Below are 20,537 nucleotides of genomic sequence, written 5' to 3' on the forward strand. Positions count from 1 at the left end.
GTTAGTTGCCCTGCTTTGTACTGCTGGTGTGTGCTCCTTGCCAATGCTTGGCGCAGCATTACTTTACTTCTTGATGGGCTGGTGGTGAGTTTTTAACATCCTTGAGCTTTCAATTAGATTTTTAAAGTTTTTCTTGTTCGACATCAGTTTGTGCAGTCACTGTATCATGAGCTGGGTAGTTCTTTTTTCCTGCTCCTCCTTCCTTCCCTGCCTGACACCACAACTGACCCCTGAATGGGAGAGTTGATCCACTTCATTGAACCCAGCAGAACATCCTTACTACCTGTTGCAGCCCCCTTGGCAAAGGACCCAAAGGCAAAGGGCAGCTCCTACAGTAGCATCTCCAGACTGTGTTTGCCTGTGTTTGCCATCGGACCTGCAGCGACTGACAAGGTAAGAATGGTGCAGGCATGGAGAAATGCCATTACTGCTCCCTATTTAACTGTCCCTCCTCTCTCATTACTCCTATTAGATAAGTTTGCAGTCTGTTGCACGGCCCAGTGAATGTTACCCATATCTGACATTAGGAAAATTGTCGTAGTTGGCATCGGGGGTTTATCCCTGTATTCAGGAAAGTAAAACGTTTATATTTTGCATTTGCTGGCTTATTTATAATTTGGCGTTTTCTGTCTATCTAGGAAAGTCACATTTTAAGGAGTTTAATGGCTTGGAGGATTTTGGCAGTGGTAATAGGAGCATTAAGGTATTGAAGATCTATTATTGGGTAAGAATTTCTGGGTAGATTATGCAAAAACATGTTAACAGAGGGATTATTAGGAGGAACCTCAGAAGTATATAGCTTAGAGTAAAAGTCTGAAAAGATTTGAAGAATGTCTGAATCTGAATGCTTTCTATTTCCCAGATTGTCTTGTAGGGTTACTACTCTAGATTTTTCTCTTTTGAATTTGAGGTATGAGGCTAGAGATTTACCTGCTTTTTTGGAAAGTTGATAGATCTTTGATTTATATCTGAGCATATTTGTACAGGAGTATTGAGTGACAATTTTATTATATTAGAATCTTAATTTTAAAACTTCTTTCAGGATTAAGGGAGAGCCGGTATTAGCAAAACAAATCTCCAAGGGTTTCAGTTGCTTGAGTATAGATTCAGATTCCTGTTGAAGTATTTTCTTTTTATTTGCTGCAAAAGATATGATAAGGCCTCTGAGAACAGCTTTGTAACAGTCCCAATTATGTGGGGTAGCAGTATCTTGGTTAACATTAATGGTAAAGTAATCATTATGTTGTTGAGTAATAAATGGTTTGAATAGCGGATCATTAAGTCGACTGGCATTAAAGCGCCAGCTATTTGAGTGATTAGGGTTACCGGGAGATTCTAGTTGGATATGAACAGGAGCATTATCCGATATTGTGATAGACTCTATTTAGGTTTTAAGTTGGAGGTTTGCCATGGAGTTGGGAATAAGAATATAATCTGATCTTGAGAGGGATTTAAGGGGCGTGGAATAACATGTAAAATCAGAATCAGTAGGGTGAAGTAGTCTCCAAGCATCGCTAAGACCTAGTTCAGAAATAAAATCAATAAATTGTTTATGAGAGGTATTCTCACTATATCGAACAGAAGATTTTCTATCTAGATAGGTATTAATGACTTTATTACAGTCACCACAAACAATAAAATTATGTGGATTTATCTGAATCATATTATTTCTGCGCAACCTCCAAAAGTCAGGATCAGGGGAAGTTGGGCCATACATGTTGAGTATGGAATATTCTATTGTGTTGATGAGTATTTTAAGGAGAGTCCATATTCCCTTATCATCAGATCCATAAGATAGCATGTTACAGTTGAGAGATTTATTGGTTAATGTGATGACAGCATTTCTTTTTCTATCTACAGCACTGGAGAATACATGACCGACCCAATGTCTTTTAAGTTTAGCTGCTTCTTCATTAGAGAGGTGTGACTCTTGGATAAAGGCAATTGGGGGCTTCAATATATTTAAATGTGATAATACTTTTTGTCTCTTGATTGGATTATGTAGTCCTTTGATGTTCCAAGAAACTAGTTTAGCGACATGAAAGTTAAATCATGTATCTATAAGCCATGTGGTAGAAGTATATAGAGAAAGCAGAAAAATGTTTCTGCACTTTTTTGTACATATAGATTGGCATCATATGGCAATCAGGTGAAGACAAATAACATATATCAATAGAAGTAGGTAGAGATACAAAATGGAAGAAACATAAGGAAAGGGACACAACGTAGTGGTTTCTCATGGACTTAGATAGCCATGAATTTTCATTAGTAATAGTGAACACATAAGTGGCTAAAAAAAGGGAGCCACACCAGTCCATGTTAATGAGGAGGGGAAAAAAAAATACGATGTTAGGGGGGGAGCCGAAGGGAGAGTCAGAGCCCCCGGAACTCCGCCCTGGTGGAGAGGCAGAACATAAGATTAATCACGTAGAGTTATATGATTAGCCAATGTTAGATCATTACAGAAGTTGGACGTTTTCAAGTATTAAAAGGTGATGTGTCCATGTCGTTTCTTTTTTGATATTGAATGTAACCACGTAAATCCACTGAATTTTGAAAGGTTGAGGTTTGACCATTAAGCGTAACTTTAAGAGTGGCAGGGTGTATAAATGCCATACCTAGCATTTAATTGCCTAAGAGCTGGGCGAAAAGCAAGGAGCTCCTTTCTTCTTATTGCCATTGCCTTGGCTACATCTTGTGTTATAAAGATCTTGTTACCTTCCCATGTTAGATTTTTGTTTAGCCTGACTTTATCCATGATAAGAGTAACATGTGTGAAGTCGAGGAGGGCGAGAATCATGGTTTTAGATGCATTTTTGGAACCTTGTGAAGGTTTGAGGGTGCCAATACAGTGAGCTATTTGAATATTAAGCTGAATTGAGGTTCAAAGGTTAAGAACTCGTGGCAGGAACATATATAGGATGGCAGTAGGGTTGTTTTTTTTTTTCAATTCCTTCAGGAAGGCCAATCACGCAAAGATTATTTCTTCTATTTCGATTTTCAAGATTTTCATTTTGCTGTTGTAGAGTTGATACCGTGGTTTCAAGTGCAATGACTCTGTTGGAAATATCTTCAGCATTGCTTACCCGTCTCTCAACCTCATTCATTCTGGCTTCAAAAATAGAAAACTTATTGTCTAGTTGCTGTAACTTAGAATTGGTGTCTTCTATAAAAGGTTTAAGCACCCTTATTTCTGATAATATGGTTTGTATAACAGGGTCTGTTGTGTTTTCAATAGGTGGAGGGGACTCACTTTTCTGTCTTTTAAGCATCGCAGATGATGAGGGTGGTCCATCTTTGGATTGTATTTTCTTTGAAGCCATGATGTGTTCTGGGTTAGTATTTCTTATATCTTTTCACTTAACTTCTCCTCTTGTCTTCCTTTACTTTAATAGTTATTGCTATTTTATAACTTCCTCCTTTAGGCTTCACTTTCTGTCTTATTCTTATTAATAAATGCTTATTTTTAGTTTGTCCCTCCTCTTTCTTTTTCTTTACTCTTATTTCCCCTTCAAGCTTTTCCTCCTATGACCCTCCTCCTGCTTGATGGCTTTCCTACTGACTTCTATTCCCATTTTTCTAATTTGTTAGTTCCTAAGCTTAGTGATCTCTACTCTCACTTTATATCAGAAGAAATTGCACAAGTCTCTTTCCTTGAAGCTATGATCATTGTTTTTCCAAAACCCAATAAAGACCCTGAACCTCTTCAAAGTCACCGTCCTGTTTCTCTGATAAATACTGACTTCAAAATATTTGCAAAACATTTTAGCTAACAGACTTCTCCCCTTTCTCCCAAACCTCCTTAAACAAGATCAGGCTGGTTGTGTTAAAAATAGAAACTCCTCTTCCAATATTAGACTATTTTTAGATATTATAGAAATAATACAACAGTCCAAAGATCCTCATTCTGCAATTGCCCCAGATGCCGAAAAGGCATTTGACAGAGTTGAGTGGGATTTCCTATTTGAATCTCTCAAATGGCATGGCTTTGCCCCCCCTTTTTATTCATGATTAATATCCTTTACTCAATGCCCAAATCGGCAAATCTTTGTTAATGGTCAACTATCTCCCTTTTTCCCTTCGACTAGAGGAACTCGTCAAGGCCGCCCTCTTTCCCTGATTCTCTTTATCCTTGCCCTTGAACCATTTCTAGAAAATAGAAGACAAAACGATGATATACTAGGAGTTCAGTATAAGTAAATGCATATTAAAAGAGTAGTCTATGCTGATGATATCCTTCTTTTCTTAAAAACCAAGAACAAAGTGGCCCTCATCTTCTACAAGTCATTTCCAATTTTTGTAAAGCCTCTGGCTATAAACTTAATACCGACAAATCAGAGATTCTCCCACTTAACATACATTGCACTTATCATCATACATTGTCATTGGGAATGAAATGTTGCCCTCATGGCATTAAATACCTAGGCATTAGCATCTCCACTTCCATTTGTGATATATGAAAAAAAAGAAAAAAAAAACATTAATACTGTGCTTACCAGAATCAAGGAACTTACATCTTCATGGTCTCCCCTATATCTCTCTTGATGGGGTAGGTTGGAATCCATTAAGATGATGACCTCCCCTATTATTCTTTACCTCCTATACATGCTACCTATCCCACTTCCTCTCTCCTTTTTCAAATCCATAGACTCTTCCCTGATCAAATTTCTATGGGGGAAAGGTAGGCATAGAATCTCACTTAATACATTAAAAAAAAACTTGTTCCATGGGTGGCGTCAATTTCCCAGATTTTAGGAAATATCATATAGCCTTTGTTATCAAATAAATACAGTGGTGGTTTGTTCGAGATGTACCAGAATTCCCACCCAACTGGGTACTTCTGGAGAAGGCCGTGGCTTCCCCAATACCTCTATCAGATATTTATCTTGTAAAAAATAAGAATAAACAATCTGCTTACTATCTTAAAATATATATGCTACCACCCTTAGCAAAAATTTCCGCTTTCACCTCTTCCTTCATTTGGCTAAGCCACTCATTAAAATCAAAGGTAAATCAATTTTGTGTAAGCCATGGATCTCTAGAAACATCAGATTTTGTTATCAATTTTTTTCACAAAATGTTCTCATTGCCTTTAAAGATTTTGCTAAGAAATATGGATTACCTACCTCTGCTATGAAACAATTTCTTATTATTATTGATGCTATGTTTGAAAACTGTGATCTACTCATCCACAATGCCAATAACCCGGATGCCATAAGACTTTTTCACTTATTGAATCTTGACAATTCCGCTTCCTTCTTCTACAAAGCCCTGAGGTCTAACACAACAACTGTCGTTCTACACAATGACTGGATAAATGATTACTCACTACCAAATCATCAATGTGATTGGCCCCCACAATGGAAATACATCTCGCAAATCACTTCCTCATCCAATATAACCCAAACTTTGTTTTTCATTCATCACAGAACCTTTGTGACCCCGATTTCCTTGTTTAAAAGTGGTCTTTCACCTAATGATCTATGTTGGAGTTGTCTACTAGCCCCAGGCTCGCTCAAGCATATATTCATAGAATGTAAGCATGTTAAACTCTTCTGGATTTCTGTTTGGTGAGCAATTAAGCTTATTTTTCATACCCAACAAGATGTTTGTTTTGACTTTCTTGCATTTGGCAGCTCTCTTTTACATTCAGCAACTGCTAATTTTAATACCACATTACTCTTTGACATATGTCTTATGGTAGCAATTCGAACCATAACCACCCATTGGAAAAATGTACACTGTATTCACTACAAACATTGGTGGAATAATATATGCACTATTCATAGGCTTTAAAAATAAAATGCAATGCTTCCTCTCCTGCTCAACTATACAAACATACATTCAAATGGCAACCTTTTCTTAACTATTTATCATATGAAGAATAACAGTGTTTTTATTATTTCTCTTAATATATATTCCGACACTCCTTCCCCTCTCTACCTTTTGTCCACGTTAAGTCCTGCTGTTATGTCATGTTTTGTTACATGTTCTGTACGTTAGTGTTGTCCTACCAGTCCCTCAACATTTCTTGCTGAATTTGAATGGGTCTCATCCATTGTTACATGCTTGACTTATGTCCTGTTCATCTTTCTAACACTGTTATGAATTCTTTATATATAATAAGGACAATTGCTTGTTCATCTACTAGTAATGACTTTTTGAGTGTCCTGCATGTTAACTACTCTTAATAAATATTGTTTGAAACTTAGGAAAGTCACATATGTGTGTTTTGCATTTGCTGGTGTGTTTACAAATTAGGCTTTTCCCTCTGTCTAGGAAAGTCAAATATATGTGTTTTGCATTTGCTTGTGTGTTTAAAAATTAGGCGTTTTTCCTCTATCTAGGCAAGTCAAATCTGTGTGTTTTGCATTTGCTGAGGTGTTTACAATTTTGTCTTTTCGCCTCTATCTGGGAAAGTCAAATCTGTGTGTTTTGCATTTGCTGGTGTGTTTGAAATGTTGTATCTTGCCCTCTATCTAGGAAAGTCAAATATGTGTGTTTTGCATTTGCTGGTATGTTTAAAAATTAGGCTTTTTCTCTGTATCTAGGAAAGTGAAATCTGTGTGTTTCGCATTGGCTCATGCATTTACAAATTAGGCGGTTTCCCTCTATCTAGGAACGTCAAATCTGTGTGTTTTGCATTTGCTTGTTTGTTTCAAATTAGATTAGGCTTTTCCCTCTTTCCCTCTATCTAGGATCCAGAAAACTCACTTCAAGGTGTATTCTTCTGCTGTATGATGTAACCTAGGCTTTTCTTCCCTTTCATGGACACCTGATTTTAGATTCTTGCATTGCTGTGTGGTACAGTTCAGTGTTGAGCACTGGAGTCTATCCCCCCCTCCTTCTCTCTGCGCTCTCCCTCAATGGTGATTTCAATCTCCCCTATATTTTCTAACTGCTATTCTATCACTGATCCTATCCCTCTGTTGAAGTACAGGAGGAAAAAGTTGAACAAGGATCTCCTGGTCTCCAATCCAGGTCTTCCAGTCGCTAACACCGATGTCAACGCTTCATCCAAGCAGACTGTCACCGACATCATCTTTGCTATATGATCTCAGTGTTTTCCCCTTTCAATTCCTCTCCCATTAATGGTGGAACCCTTTGGGAAGTACTCTTGGCATCCTTCTTCTCCTCTGGGGTCATCATTAATGTCTACCTCAATGGCAGTGTCATGGTCCAGGGCTCTCAGCGCAACCGCCTCCTTCTTGATAGGCATCTTCTGTCTCTCATCAACTTCCTCCCTTCTCTTGCCACTCCTGCCTCTGCCACCCCTCTGGCCCCTCTGCCACCTCAATATTCACCTTGACTCCCCTGATACAGCCTGTGGAGTCTTCAGCAACCTCTGTGACTCTCTTTCCCTTTCCATTCTTCCCTCCGGTCCAATGCACTAAGCCAGACACACCTTGGATAGTATCATCTCTTCAGACATCTCTGCAGACATCCCATCTCCAACCCTCTCACTACTCCCCTCTTCTGGTCTGATCTTTTGCTTCTGTCCTCGCACCTGGCCCTCCTGGGTCCCCCGGCTAAGCCCCTGCCCGCACTGCCAGTCTCCTCCTCCATCATTCGACCTATGAACTAAGTGTCAAATGCTGCTTTTGCTGCCACCTTCATTCTTCTCCTTACTCTGCCACTTACACCCACTCTGACACAGCCCTTAGTAACCTTCAAATTTCTATGTACAACATTTTGGACATCCTTGCCCCTGTCATGAGGATCTGCATGAAGCCTGCCTCCAAGTGCAACAGCTGGTATTACTCCGACCTGGCCTCTCTGAAATGCAAGTGCTTAGCAGCTGAGAAGTCTGCTCTATGAAGGTCTCTTCCAAACAGGTGCTCATCTGCTCCTCCAGAACTATAATGTTCAATATTCTCTCTCTTGATCTAGCCTTGGCTGATTTCTGCAATCACTCCTTTGCCACTAGATCCTTCCCTATACTCTTCAAGCACTTCCTTATGCACCCGCTCCTTAAAAAGCCTTCTGCCACCCTTCCTGTCCAGCTAACTACCGCCCTATCTCCATTCCTGGTCAAACCCTTGGTGAAGTTGTCCAGCTCATGCACCACACTGAATCTGTTGATTGTCTCTACGACCACCGGTCTGGCTTCAGAACTACTGGACACAGAGAAACTGTGCTTCTGAACACCCATGAAGACTTGATCTTTAATCTCAATTCTAACTCTCCTTCCGTTCTCATCCTTCTTGGCCTTTCCTCTGTCTTTGATATGATCAATCATGTCACCCTTATAAATTGGCTCTGTGATACCCTTGGCATCATGCACCTGGCTCTGGCCTGGCTGACCTTCTTGATCTCTGACTGACCTTCTCAGTTTCAACTTGTCCCTTTTCTCACTTGCATCTCACTCCTCACATGTGGTATCCTTCAGGCACTATCCTCTCGCCTTGGCTTTTCAACAACTACCTTGCCCTTCTAGCACATTTCATCTCCACCTTCTCTCCTAACACCCAGTGTAATGCAAACACTATGCAGCTCTCATTCAAGCTTCCCTCCTCTGTCACCTCATATTCCTCTCTCCTCCCTGACTGTATGTCTGCTATTCGGGCATGGTGAACTGTTAACAATATCTGCCTTAACACCAGTAAGACTGAGATCCTTCTTATTGAGGACACAACTCCCTCCTTTCATCCTAAACTCTGGCCGAACTCCATGGGCTCCCTCCCCTCACCCTCCTGTGAGGCAAAAAACCTTGGTGTCATCTTCGACTCCTCTTTCTCCTTCTCTCCTCACATCAAGGACCTTACAAAGAACACCAACTTTCAGCTTCACCTTCTCAGAGGCATTCTCCCTTTCCTCACTTCCTCCAGAAACTCAACATCTCCAGAGCTCTGGTCCTCCCCAGGCTGGACTACTACCACAGCCCCTTCCTCAATCTTCCTAACTCCTACCTTCACTCTATTTAACTAATCCAGAATAGGATTGCAAGATTTACCCTTGTCCTCAAATGCAGGTACTGCATCTCTCCAGCCCTAAAATCTCTTCACTGACTCCCAGTTGCTGCAAGGATTAAGTTCAAGACCCTCTACATCATTCACAAGGCTTTCTGGGGCGATGGGACCCCGCTACATTCAACTTCCTCTCCCTAACTACCTCCCTGCTAGTGCCCTTTGGTCTTCTGGCTCCAACTCTCTGCAGATCAGATGCTTTTTCAAGCTGAGAGTGGGGGTAGATCACTCTCCTCCACAGATGGCTCCTTCTGGAATGGCCTCCCTGCCACTCTCAGGCTTGAGTCAGAGCTTCTTACGTTGTCAAAACTTCTCAAGACCATCCTTTTCTCTTCCTCCTTCCCTCTCCCCTCGTCTGCTAATGTCCCTCTCTGTCTCTTGACTGGCTGCCTCACTCCTTCAGACTCTTACAGGGCACCAAGCCTCCCTTGACCAGTCTACCCCGCACTCTGTCTCCCCTCACCCCCTCAACCTGTTCTTGCCCTCCATGCTCCCGTCACCTGCACTAGCCTGGCTGGGCCTGCACCCCTTGAGTACTTTAAGCCCCTCTCCTAGCACTTAGTACTTGGACTTTATTCCCCTGTCCACCTGGTCTCCCGTAGCACTCGCTTAACTCAAGGGCCGTTCTGCCCTTGTCAGCACTTCTCCCAACACTTTTTGTTACTGCACTTGCATGATCCGAATGTCACAAGGCCGAGTAGGACATTTTTTTTTTTGTCACCCCCCACTTGTCTTGTTGCACCTTGTAACACTTGTGTATAGGTGCATTATAAATACCCAATAAATAAAAAAAATTAAAAAAATGCTTGAATCATCAGAAACGATTCTGTCATTTATTGCACTTTCCCTGTTGGATAGAGGCACATGAAAATGTCATTATTTTCTGCTAATTTCAATGTGCATTCTAATTCTGAATCTGGAACATGCATTAGCATGCGCAGAAACGCTTCCTTATTTGTGCAAATATACCAAAAGGACGAATTAAAAAGGGAATCTGAATTCACAGAACAACAAAACATTCCAATCCTACCTGACTAAATGACATCCCTTTAGGGAACATCAAATACTACAGCATGAATGGTTGACTTGTACTTGACTCTGTCCCAGTCCTACTGCCATTTCTGAGGTACTTTACCTGCAGCCATTGACTCCCCCATTATAAAATAAAGTCAGTAGGCCTCGTGGAAACAAACATAGTAGGATGATACTGTATACACTCCCATGCAATACTGACTCTTATGAATTTGCAATATTGTGATCTTATAAACGGCAATTATGCTCAATGTGGTAATCTCTGAAGGTGGTAATCTCTGAATGATGAAGAAACAGACCTAGGCATGCCAGACATGTCACTAAAACTGCTGTTCTGACATGCAATCTTAAAATTCCCCTATTCAACTTCACCAATTTGACCTACTTCAGAAAGTTGAAAGGCTGTGTTCCTCATAACCAGAATGAAACCTGGAACCTACAGGTTACACGTACATCTCTGCAGCAGGTACAATAATATACTGAACTATCTTACTGGGGAATTGTATGTGCTGTTCTACTTGGATAACAGTCACAGATGCACCTTCTTGCTTATCCACCAACACAGCCTCAGCCTACTCCTACTTTTCCCCTAGCCATTCTCTTCCTTCCTGATGACATTTGAGTTATTTTGTATATGATGTTTTCTCAGGAGTCAGCCAGCACCTGCCCATACTTCTTGCAAACATCCCTGCCAATGTATTGCTCTTATAAAGATTTGGGGCTGGAAGATACATCTGCATAAACCTGTGAATCTACCCAATTGTTTCTAGGAAATTTGCTCGAGTCTATGGATTATTTTTGAGAAAGTCTGCCCAGACTAAATGTAGAATACCCCGGAGTGCAAACAGTAGTGTTAACACTAAGTGTAATCGTGTTATGCCTCGTTTAACGCTACGTTTCACTCTGGGCAATTTTGGGTTGCTTTGGAAGGTGGATTAGGGCAAATAAATACTGTTTCTGCGTGGCATGTCTATGCCACCTGCAAAAACAAACTGTTTTCAGACAGCATTTGCACGCGCTTGGGAAACCATTGCAGTCCTGTGGAATCCACCTGTTTTTATCAGGCATATTCCATAGGAATATATTATAAATGCCTCCTGTATGGGTACTTTGCAGGAACCACTTACACTTCCTTGCACTATAAAGTGGAAAAAGAATCATGAAAACATGTGTTTGACCTGTTTTACATGCATGTTTGGAACATCGTGGTGCAAATGAGGAAAATTGTGCAGAGGGAACCAACGTGCATGTAAATCCACACGTTCTCAGTCCCCTCAATGTAACATATTTTTGTTTCTATAATAAACCCCATTGTTTTCAGAGTATTCCATGTAGAAGATAATTAGTGTGCACATACTAATATAATTTAAACTCTCTGCATACATGTATAGCAACATGGATTTCTAATATTTGGGTTGTTTAGGGATATTCGTATAGTTTACAGCACTGCTAATCACCCAATGCCTCTTTACAGTTAACGATCCCTGAATTAATTTCAATAATAACTCCAGGTATCCGGAATCCAATATTTTAATTTCTCAAAGGAAACATAAGTCCAACGGTATTATTCTTATCCACCCTTTTGCAAAATGTAGTGCACTAAATCTGAAATATATTAAACTTGACTTCATAAAAGAGATGATCCAAAAAGGTCCATTTTTTGAATTACGTTGGTTGACTTCACACCTCTCTCTCTCTCTCTCTCTCTCTCTCTCTCTCTCTCTCTCTCTCTCTCTCTCTCTCTAGCTCTCTTTCTCTCTCTTTCTCTCTCTCTCTCTTTCTCTCTTTCTATCTCTCCCTTTCTCTCTCTCTCTCTCTCTATATATATATTGACAGGCCTGTGGTAGGGGCCCTGTAGGTATGGTTAAGTTCAACTCATAGAAAAAGCACTTTTTGGGCAGCTTATAACTATGCCCCTGGGACGAATCCTCACCAAACTTTGCAAAAAATGTATATGGCCCCCTTGGAATGATTCTGGAAAGTTTAGTGTGTTTTCGTCAAGGGGGGCCAAAGTTATAGGGGGTCCCAACATTTTTTTTAAATCCTCATGAACACAAAAGAAAAAATGTGTTGCTCCCACCTGCAGACAAAACTGCTCGACAGATTGTCACCAAACTTGGAAATTGGTGTAAATATGTCCTGAAGGTTCTTTTTTAGAATAGCCAAAAAGTAGGTAAAAAGAAAATAGTAATATCTGGGGCCGTTAAGCAGACTCATTTCCATATTTGGAGTCCATAGCTACCTCTGGATCAATCAGAGAACCACGTGATATTTGTGGACATCATACATGCTCACTGATTGGTCAATAAAAAATGTGAGTTGCGTCAGATTTCTTGTAACGGTTGCCATGTTGGATCTGCGGACCACCGCCGCTGACCGCGGACAGCTTGGTGAGTAAAAAGTTAGGAAAACTCATTTGGGATTATTTGGTGGCTGAAAGATGGCCTGGAAAGGCTGTGGGAGTGGGAAAAGGATGATAGGGAGTTGTTATTATAGGTGAATAAAAGCATTGCTGGTGCCACCATGTCCGCAGCCATTTCAGTAGCCACAGACCTGCACCTGCCATCCGGGTCTTTAAAGGAAGTGTGGCATGGAAAGAGGATATTGGGGTACTAGCCAATTAGGTTGTGTGGGTCTGGAAGATGAGTTGAAGTGTACAGGAGTACAGGGTAGGAAGTGCTGTCTTTGTTGTGTGTAGAGAAGATGGCTATGGCTAAGGCTATGAAGAAGCAGAGTGTGGTGATGGTGGGAGATTATTGGATCCATTCATTAAAGGTTTATACTGAATGTCCTGGCATCTCTGCTACAATTGGATTGGGGTGAAGTTGAAGTTTCGTGGCATTCAGATTGTGGCTTAAAATGGATAACTTTATTACCATTCTTTTAGAGTATGGCTCACTTTTTGTGCAGGCAAAAGTGTGGGCTATGTGACTGCAGGATCTTTGCAGTTTGCCATGAAGGATATGTTTAGAAGCCTAAAGCAATTGTTTCCAGCTGTGACATTATTTGACGTATATGGAGACACCCACACCTGTTCTCTCCTCAATTACAAGAAGCTAGTCAGCATGTCAATAGAGGTTTTGAAATAAACTCCAGACAATCTGATGCATTATGGTTCAAAATAATATTTGTTTATAAGTGTTGGCCAACTGACCTGGATCAACATTCACTGTGCTCAAATGTCATACTACCCATCCCTTATGATACAGATGCTGATAATGCCAAATATTTCAATTTTCAGAATAATTCAATCATACATTTGAATAATAACAAAAAAAACAATATTAACAAAAATGCCCCAAATGAAAAGCAGAAATACCCAAATAACCATACAATCAAATTCCTTTGTTGGTGCAAAAGGCAAACCTCGATTGAGAACCCTAAGTTCAATTTCATTCAGGGTCCTACTTGACAAATTGAGGACCACATTTACCTCTTCTTTTGTCTGTGCACCGTTCTGTCATTCCATGATTCTGATCTGGTTGTCACAGCTGCAATGTTTCCTGAATGTTAGGTCTTCTTCCTCCTTGTTTACCCCTTGAATGTGTCTTATTGCTGTAATATTTGTGTATATGAGATCTTGGAAGCATACTTGTTTGTTAGGTGTACGATGGCCTTTGGGATAGCAACTTATTTGGTCTAAAAAATATTTTTGGTAACTACAATATCCTTATTACTAGCACTAGCTAATTGCCCATCACCATCTCTGTCAGCATCAGAGCTGACAGGTGACAAACCAGGTGTACTACTTCTGGATGTGGCACCCATCCATTTGTCATATTTTGGTTGGAAGGTATACACCCTATCCAGCCGAAAATCTCTGTCATCTCTGTTGTCATCTCTTGACACTTTCCTTGCTTTTCTTAATTTTACTTTGTCCTGATGTGTCTTCACCATGTTATCTAATTTTGTGAAATTCTTCTGTTTGGTGGTTTCCAATGCCTCCACCTCCTTGACCTCTCTCTCTCCACTATTTCCACCTCTGCCTACACTCTATTGCACTCCCTATCTGCATGTTCTACCAAATATTCAATCATTTTGGTTAAGATTAGCTTCCCATTGTTCAGCAAAATCAGAATCCTCTGGTTTATGAAAATTAGGAAATGTAAGGATTCTGAGTCCTTGTGGTATCTGTGATTTTTCTACATTTTTCTACATATATATCATCAATACAAGGACTGTACATTGAAAAGGAGTGAAACAGAAGGAATGTAGGATCAAGAAGGATTGTTCAAAACTCTGTGATGATGGAATACCAATGACAGTGTGACACTATACTGTATGTGATTACTGACCAATTGATATCATTGATATCATTAGCACATGTTTTCTAATAAGTTAATGTATTCAAAAATTGTGGTGATAGAACTGCAATAGCAATGTGAAATTATCTTGTATGTGGTTATTGACTGAGTGATATGTAAACTACCTTGACAAAGCCCTGCTGGGTGAAAAGTTAGCACATGCTTTTTAATGAGTTTGTCTAATTTATTTGGGTATGTATGCTATTATTTTGGGGACCTTTGTATTTTTTTAGTAGTTGTAGTAAATAAAAAAAGAAAAACAGAAGATAATTCGAAGCAGTTTTTGTGAAAGTTGGAAAAAAATATTAAGTTCTGTAGAACATTTGTTAGTTCATTAAATAAAACCCCATTTTTTTAAAAGGTTCTTTTATGAGCTACCATACAAGTTAAGTGATTTTAATTCCCCCCCGCCCTACGCCTGCAATTGTATAGGTGTCCGTGAACTTTCATGCTATCCGTGGACTATGCAGAATGCAAATGGTCATGTGGTTTTTATTTTTAGTTTTAGTTTTTAACATTTAAAGGTGAATCTTAAAAGAACCTTGTTTTTGTTTTTCTGACTTTTCTATTTTTGGAGGATTTTGTTTTCTTTTGTAGGCGAGGCAAGGAGGAAAGGTGGAGGAAGTAAGGGAGATAAGGGGAACCAACCACAAATACAGAGGGGTGTGAGGAAAGGGGAAGATGTTGGGCATGCCTTAAATCTGAGGTCAGTGGCAGTGTTTCTCAGAGGCCTTGGAACCACTCTGAAACTTCTCCACCCTGCAGAACGGTGTGCCGCATTACAAACAGAGCATTGTGACCCTCAAAAGGTAAGGGTCAACAGCATTCTGTATGGCCTGCGAGGCAGCCGGTGGGATACTCTACCCCACAGGAGTAGCCTCTGTCGTGGCAGGAGCAGTTGAGGAAGATGTGGTATAGGAAAATAATCTACATCTCCCTGAGAATGGAACACCCTTTCTCAGAGCACCCGGGAGGTTAGAGCGAGTGTGGCGTCACATGAAGGGGGTCGCAAAAGAGCAGTGCCTAGTTTGTCTGCCACTAAGTACAACCCTGCGCTAAATAAATTGAACCCTGACAACCTGATCTTTTGGTACACCCTTAACGATTTTAATGAACCTCCACACCCATGACTCTGTTTGGGTGCTGAGGTAGAAACTTCCTCTACTTCATCTTCCTGTTCCTCGTCATCCTCCTCCCCATCATCACGTCTGTTCCTCTGTCCATGCCCTTCATTTGGGGATGGTGGCCCCTAGAAAGGTTGGATGGCGATGAAAGATGCCATACCTAGACTGCTGGAACTATCCTGAAATTAGCTGTGAATAAATGATCTCTCCTGGTGTGCCAAATTGAGAATGACTAAAAGTAATTGCTGAGTCTTTTCAGAGGAACTGTCCGCAGATAACTAGGCCTTGTAAAGTTGTAAAAAGTTGACAGATGAACAAAGAATGAGTCTAGAAGGTTAAACGTTGAACTTGAAACACCATAGATTGGCTGAAAATGCAGTTTCAAACTGTCTGTGGTGATGTACGCGGTCTGTGGACACGATGTCATGCCGCATGGGCACGCTCACATAATGACATCTGGGGCGTCCGCAGCGGTGGCAGGTGATCACAGACCACATTGAACAGGAGATGCAGAGTGCATGCGCATGGATGTCCGTAAAGGGGTGCATTGAGTAAATGGACCCTCCGAACAGTCATGATGTCCATGGACTATTAATTATGGTTTTAAAGAAAAAAATGAGATCTTATTACACAATAATATACAAAATATTTATAGTAGAAAAATAAATGTATGGATGAAAGGGATGGGGTATTACAATGAGAAATATAAATGGGAAAGTTTGGAATGTCAATAAAGTTATCATTGTGGGAAGGAGGGATAGAAGTTTCAACAAAGCTTCTTTGATTTATGTTTTGTGAATTTGATTGGGGTGATTGCTGGGGGAAGGGTACAAGTAGGAGAGTGATAATCACCATTTCTAATAACAGATTAATCACTTAGTTATTGGAGAGCGCAGTGAGAAAAAGAAGTCTGGCAAATATATTTGGGGTTATTTGTGGATGAAAGAGGGTTTGGAAATGGTGGGGCACTGGAATAAACTTGATGTAGAGCTATTTTTATAGGTAAAAAAAAACTGTGCAGGTGCAGCCGTGTGTGCCGTTAATGGTTCTGTCCATGGACGTTATTGGGATTGGGGGGGTTGAGGAGGCTGGTGAATCTTGTTATTTGAAGGTGTATTGAACATAATTGTGATATGATATAATTGTATTGTGGTGGTTGTGGCCAGTAGCCAGAATCTTTGGGACATGGACATAGGCCGTGCCCCCAAGAATCTGGCCACTGGCAACTTATACTATATTAATATTTGTATAGTTAATATAAGTACTATAGGGGGAGTATACTGTATTTGTAATATGGTGGAATGATATAATTGAAGTGTATATGCTATTTATGATTGTACGACAATTGAGGATAGTGCTCCTCAATCTCTTCTCTGCCTTTGACATGGTCAAACATTCTATCCACATTAAACGGCTACATGATAGGTTCGGCATCCAGGACCAGTTTCCTCACTAAACGCCCTTTTCAGCTGCAAATGGGCAGTTTTTCCTCCATCAACTCACTTTCTACCTACAGTTTTCCACAGGTTTCTATTCTATTGCTGTGGCTCTTAAATTTCTATCTCGTCCCTCTGGCTCATCTGATCTCCTACTTCTCTCTCATTTCCAGTGCTATGCTAATGACATACAACTTTCCTTGAAAGTTCCCTGTACTACTTTCTGCTCCCAGTCTATTATCTCTGATTGTCTGACTGCCATCTAGGCATTATGTGTGGCTAATGATCTCGGCCTCAATGCCTTTGCTCTTTTTCCATCCTATCCTCAGGCCACCCCCTTTAGCCCTCTACCCTCACCATGTTGTGAGGCCAAAAACCTTAGGGTCATCTTTGACTCCTCTCTCTCCTTCACTCTTTACATCTTGGACCCTGCCAAGAAGGCACGCTTTAAGCTTCACCTCTCATATCGCCCTTTCTAACTTTCATCTTTACATCTCCAACAGTCTCAGCATCATTGCCCCTGTCATGAGAATCTAGCTGAAGCCCACCTCAAAGTGCAACTCTTGGTATGATTCTGAACTCACCACCCTGAAATGCAAGTGCAGGGTGGCTAAAATGAAGTGGAAGGTTTCGGGTACATCCTCTGACAAACTGGCCTGCTCCAAGAGCAATACAGGCTCTCTGGCCTGTCCAAGAAGAGAGTCCACAACCAGGACCAGGCCTGCATATCTGTGGCCTCTAACAAGACAGACAAACTCTTTAAAATTTGCAAAGAGCTGGCTGATCCTTCTGCAGTTTCCACCTCTCCTTTTCCGTCCCACGCCCTCTGTATGGCTCTAGCCTTTCACTTCACCACTAAAACTCAGGACAGCCTGTCCTCTCTCTCCTTGTCCTGTCGCTCTACCTCTCTCAGTCCCCCTCTGGCCGCCTCTCCCTCTCTTCTTCCATTCTCCTCATTTCTCTGAGAACACCTGACAATGTTTCTAGACAAGTCAGATCTATGAAAGTGTTGTCCAAACAGGTGCTTCCCTGCTCTTTCAATGCCATCAAGGACCACATTGACACTCTAGCTCCAGTCTTGGCCGATATCTGCAATCGCTCTTTCATCATTGGATCCTTCCCCTCTCTCCTCAAGCACTCCCTTGAGCACTTCATCCTTAAAAAGCCTTCTGCCAATCCTACCTGTCTGGCAAACTATCACCCAATCTCTATCACTCCTTTCCTGGGCAAACGCTTAGAAAAGTTGGCCATCTCCCAGCTTACTCTCCCGACTGAAGCTATTGGTTATCTCCATGACTATCAGTCTGGCTGAAGGCAGCCAGAGGCACGGAAACTGCTGTCCTGAACACCCGTGAAGATCTCCTCACTAATCTTGACCTCCCTTCTGTCCTCATCCTCCTTGACCTTTCCTCTGCCTTTGACATGGTCAATCATGCCATCCTGGTCAAATGACTCTGTAAGAACCTGGCCATCATGGATCAGGCCCTGGAGTGGTTGACGTCCTTCCTTTATAACTGGCCGTTCCAGGTCCAACTTGGGTCCTTTCTCTCCACCACCTCTCTCTCCACCTGTGGTGTTCCCCAGGTCTCTATTCTCCAGCCCTGGCTCTTGCCCCTTTGGCCCACCTGATATCTACCTTCTGCTCTAACTTTCACTTTTATGCAGATGACACTCAGCTCTCTTTAAGGCTCCATACAGCCTCGTCTTCTCTCTTGCTCATTCCTGTATATCCGTGATTCAGGAGTGTTGTGCCTCCAATGATCTTTGCCTTAATGCCAGTAAGACATACATCCTTCTCATTGAGACCCCTGCTTCCACTTTCCCTCTCTCACTCTGGCTGCCCTCCATGGGCACTATTTCTTTGCCTTCCTGTGAGGCAAAAAAACATGGAGTCATCTTCGACTCGACTCTCTCCTTCTCTCCCCACATCAAGGACCTTATCAAGAAGTCCACTACCAGCTGCACCTCCTCTGAGGTATTCTCGCTTTTCTCATTTTACTCCAGGAGCTCACTCTCTCTAGGCTGGACTACTGCAACAGCCTCTTTCTCAATCTGCTTTCCTCTACTCTCCTCCTTCTGCAACTAATCGAGCACAGGACTGCGAGACTTGTCCTTGGCCTCAAGCCGAGGGACTGTATCTCTACAGCCTTAAATCTATCCACTGGCTCCCGGTGGCAGCATGGATCATGTTCAAGACTCTCTTCATCGTCTACAAGGCTTTCTGGGGCCCACACTACATCCAATGCTCTCTTCCAAAATACCTTCCTTCTCAAGACCGTCCTTCAGCTACCTCAAACTCTCTGAGGGTCAGACACATCGCTAGACACAGAGTGAAGGTGGATCTCTCTCCTCTGCAGGTGCCTCCCTCTGGAATGGCCTCCCTGCCCCTCTCAAAATTGAGCCAAACTACCTGAAGTTCTGGAAGCACCTCAAGACGTTTCTTTTCACTTCTGTTTTTTCGCTTTCTCTCACCTGCTGACCTACCTGTGTCCTGCACTGACTGGTTGCTTGGCTACCCTCAGAGTCCACTGGGTACCAGGCTCCTCCATGATCAGTCCCCCTGCACTGCCTATGGTTCTACCACACACTTAGGGGCTGTAACTGTGACCCAGAGTCCCCCGCCTCCTTGCACTTACCCACTGTTGTGCTGCTTGGCTGCACTTAGAGCATTGCTGCCCTGACTGCAATCCCCCTCCCTAGCACTCACCCTCCTCCTTTCCCACTGCACATTATGTCACAGCACTAGCACAATCTGAAAGACGCAAGGCCTAGTAAAATTGTTTGTCTTGTCTTCCCTCTGTCTTTCCTCCATTGTCTTGTCACGCCTAGAAACACTTGTGTACAGGCCTGTTATGTATAACATATCATCTCATATCATATCTCCTTACAGGCATTCTAACTTTCCTCACCTTCCCCCAGAAGATCAACGCCTGTACAGCCCTGGTTCTGTGTAGGCTGGACTACTGCCATAGGCTTTTCTTCAACCTCCCACTTTGTTCCATACACCCCCTTCAGCTAATTCAGAAAAGGCCTGCAAGACTTTTCCTTCTCCTCAAGCTCAGGGATCTTATCTCTGGAGACTGAATGCTGTACACTGTCCGCAAGGATGACATTGAAGACTTTATGTATCATCGACAAGGCTTTCTGGGGCCTATCTCCAACATTAACTCCCAAAATACTCCCCTGCTAGAGCCTTCTGCTCCTTTAACCCCAATTCTCTGATTTTTAAATGGTTCTCCAAACTGAGAGCGGTAGGTAGGTTTCTCATATCGGCTAGTACCTCTCTTTGGAACAGCCTTCCTGCTCCTCTCAGAGTGGAGCTAGACTTGCTAAAGTTCTGGACATCTCAAAAAACTCTTCCTCTTTCCATCTGTCCCTTCCCTGCAAACTCAAACCACTGCCACTGAGACTGGTGGCCTGGTCCCTCATGAACCTCACAGGTTCCACGTCCTATATTTAGTTGACACGAGTGGCCCCCATTCGGTACTGCCTTGTGGGCGTACCGCCTGCCGAGTGTGCACCCCACCCTAGGGTGTCCTTCGCACCAGCACTTAGTCAGTGGCCTCCCACTTTGGCTTCCCTTGGCACTTCTCTCCTGGGCTCCCAAAAGCATTTGTGTATCCCTACTCCGCCTTCCATTCATGTACTTCTCTCACTGCACAATGCATATGTGCA

The sequence above is a fragment of the Ambystoma mexicanum genome, chromosome 10 (genome assembly GCF_040938575.1).
Source record: "Ambystoma mexicanum isolate Mex_15411 chromosome 10, UKY_AmexF1_1, whole genome shotgun sequence".
Lineage (NCBI taxonomy): Eukaryota > Metazoa > Chordata > Amphibia > Caudata > Ambystomatidae > Ambystoma > Ambystoma mexicanum.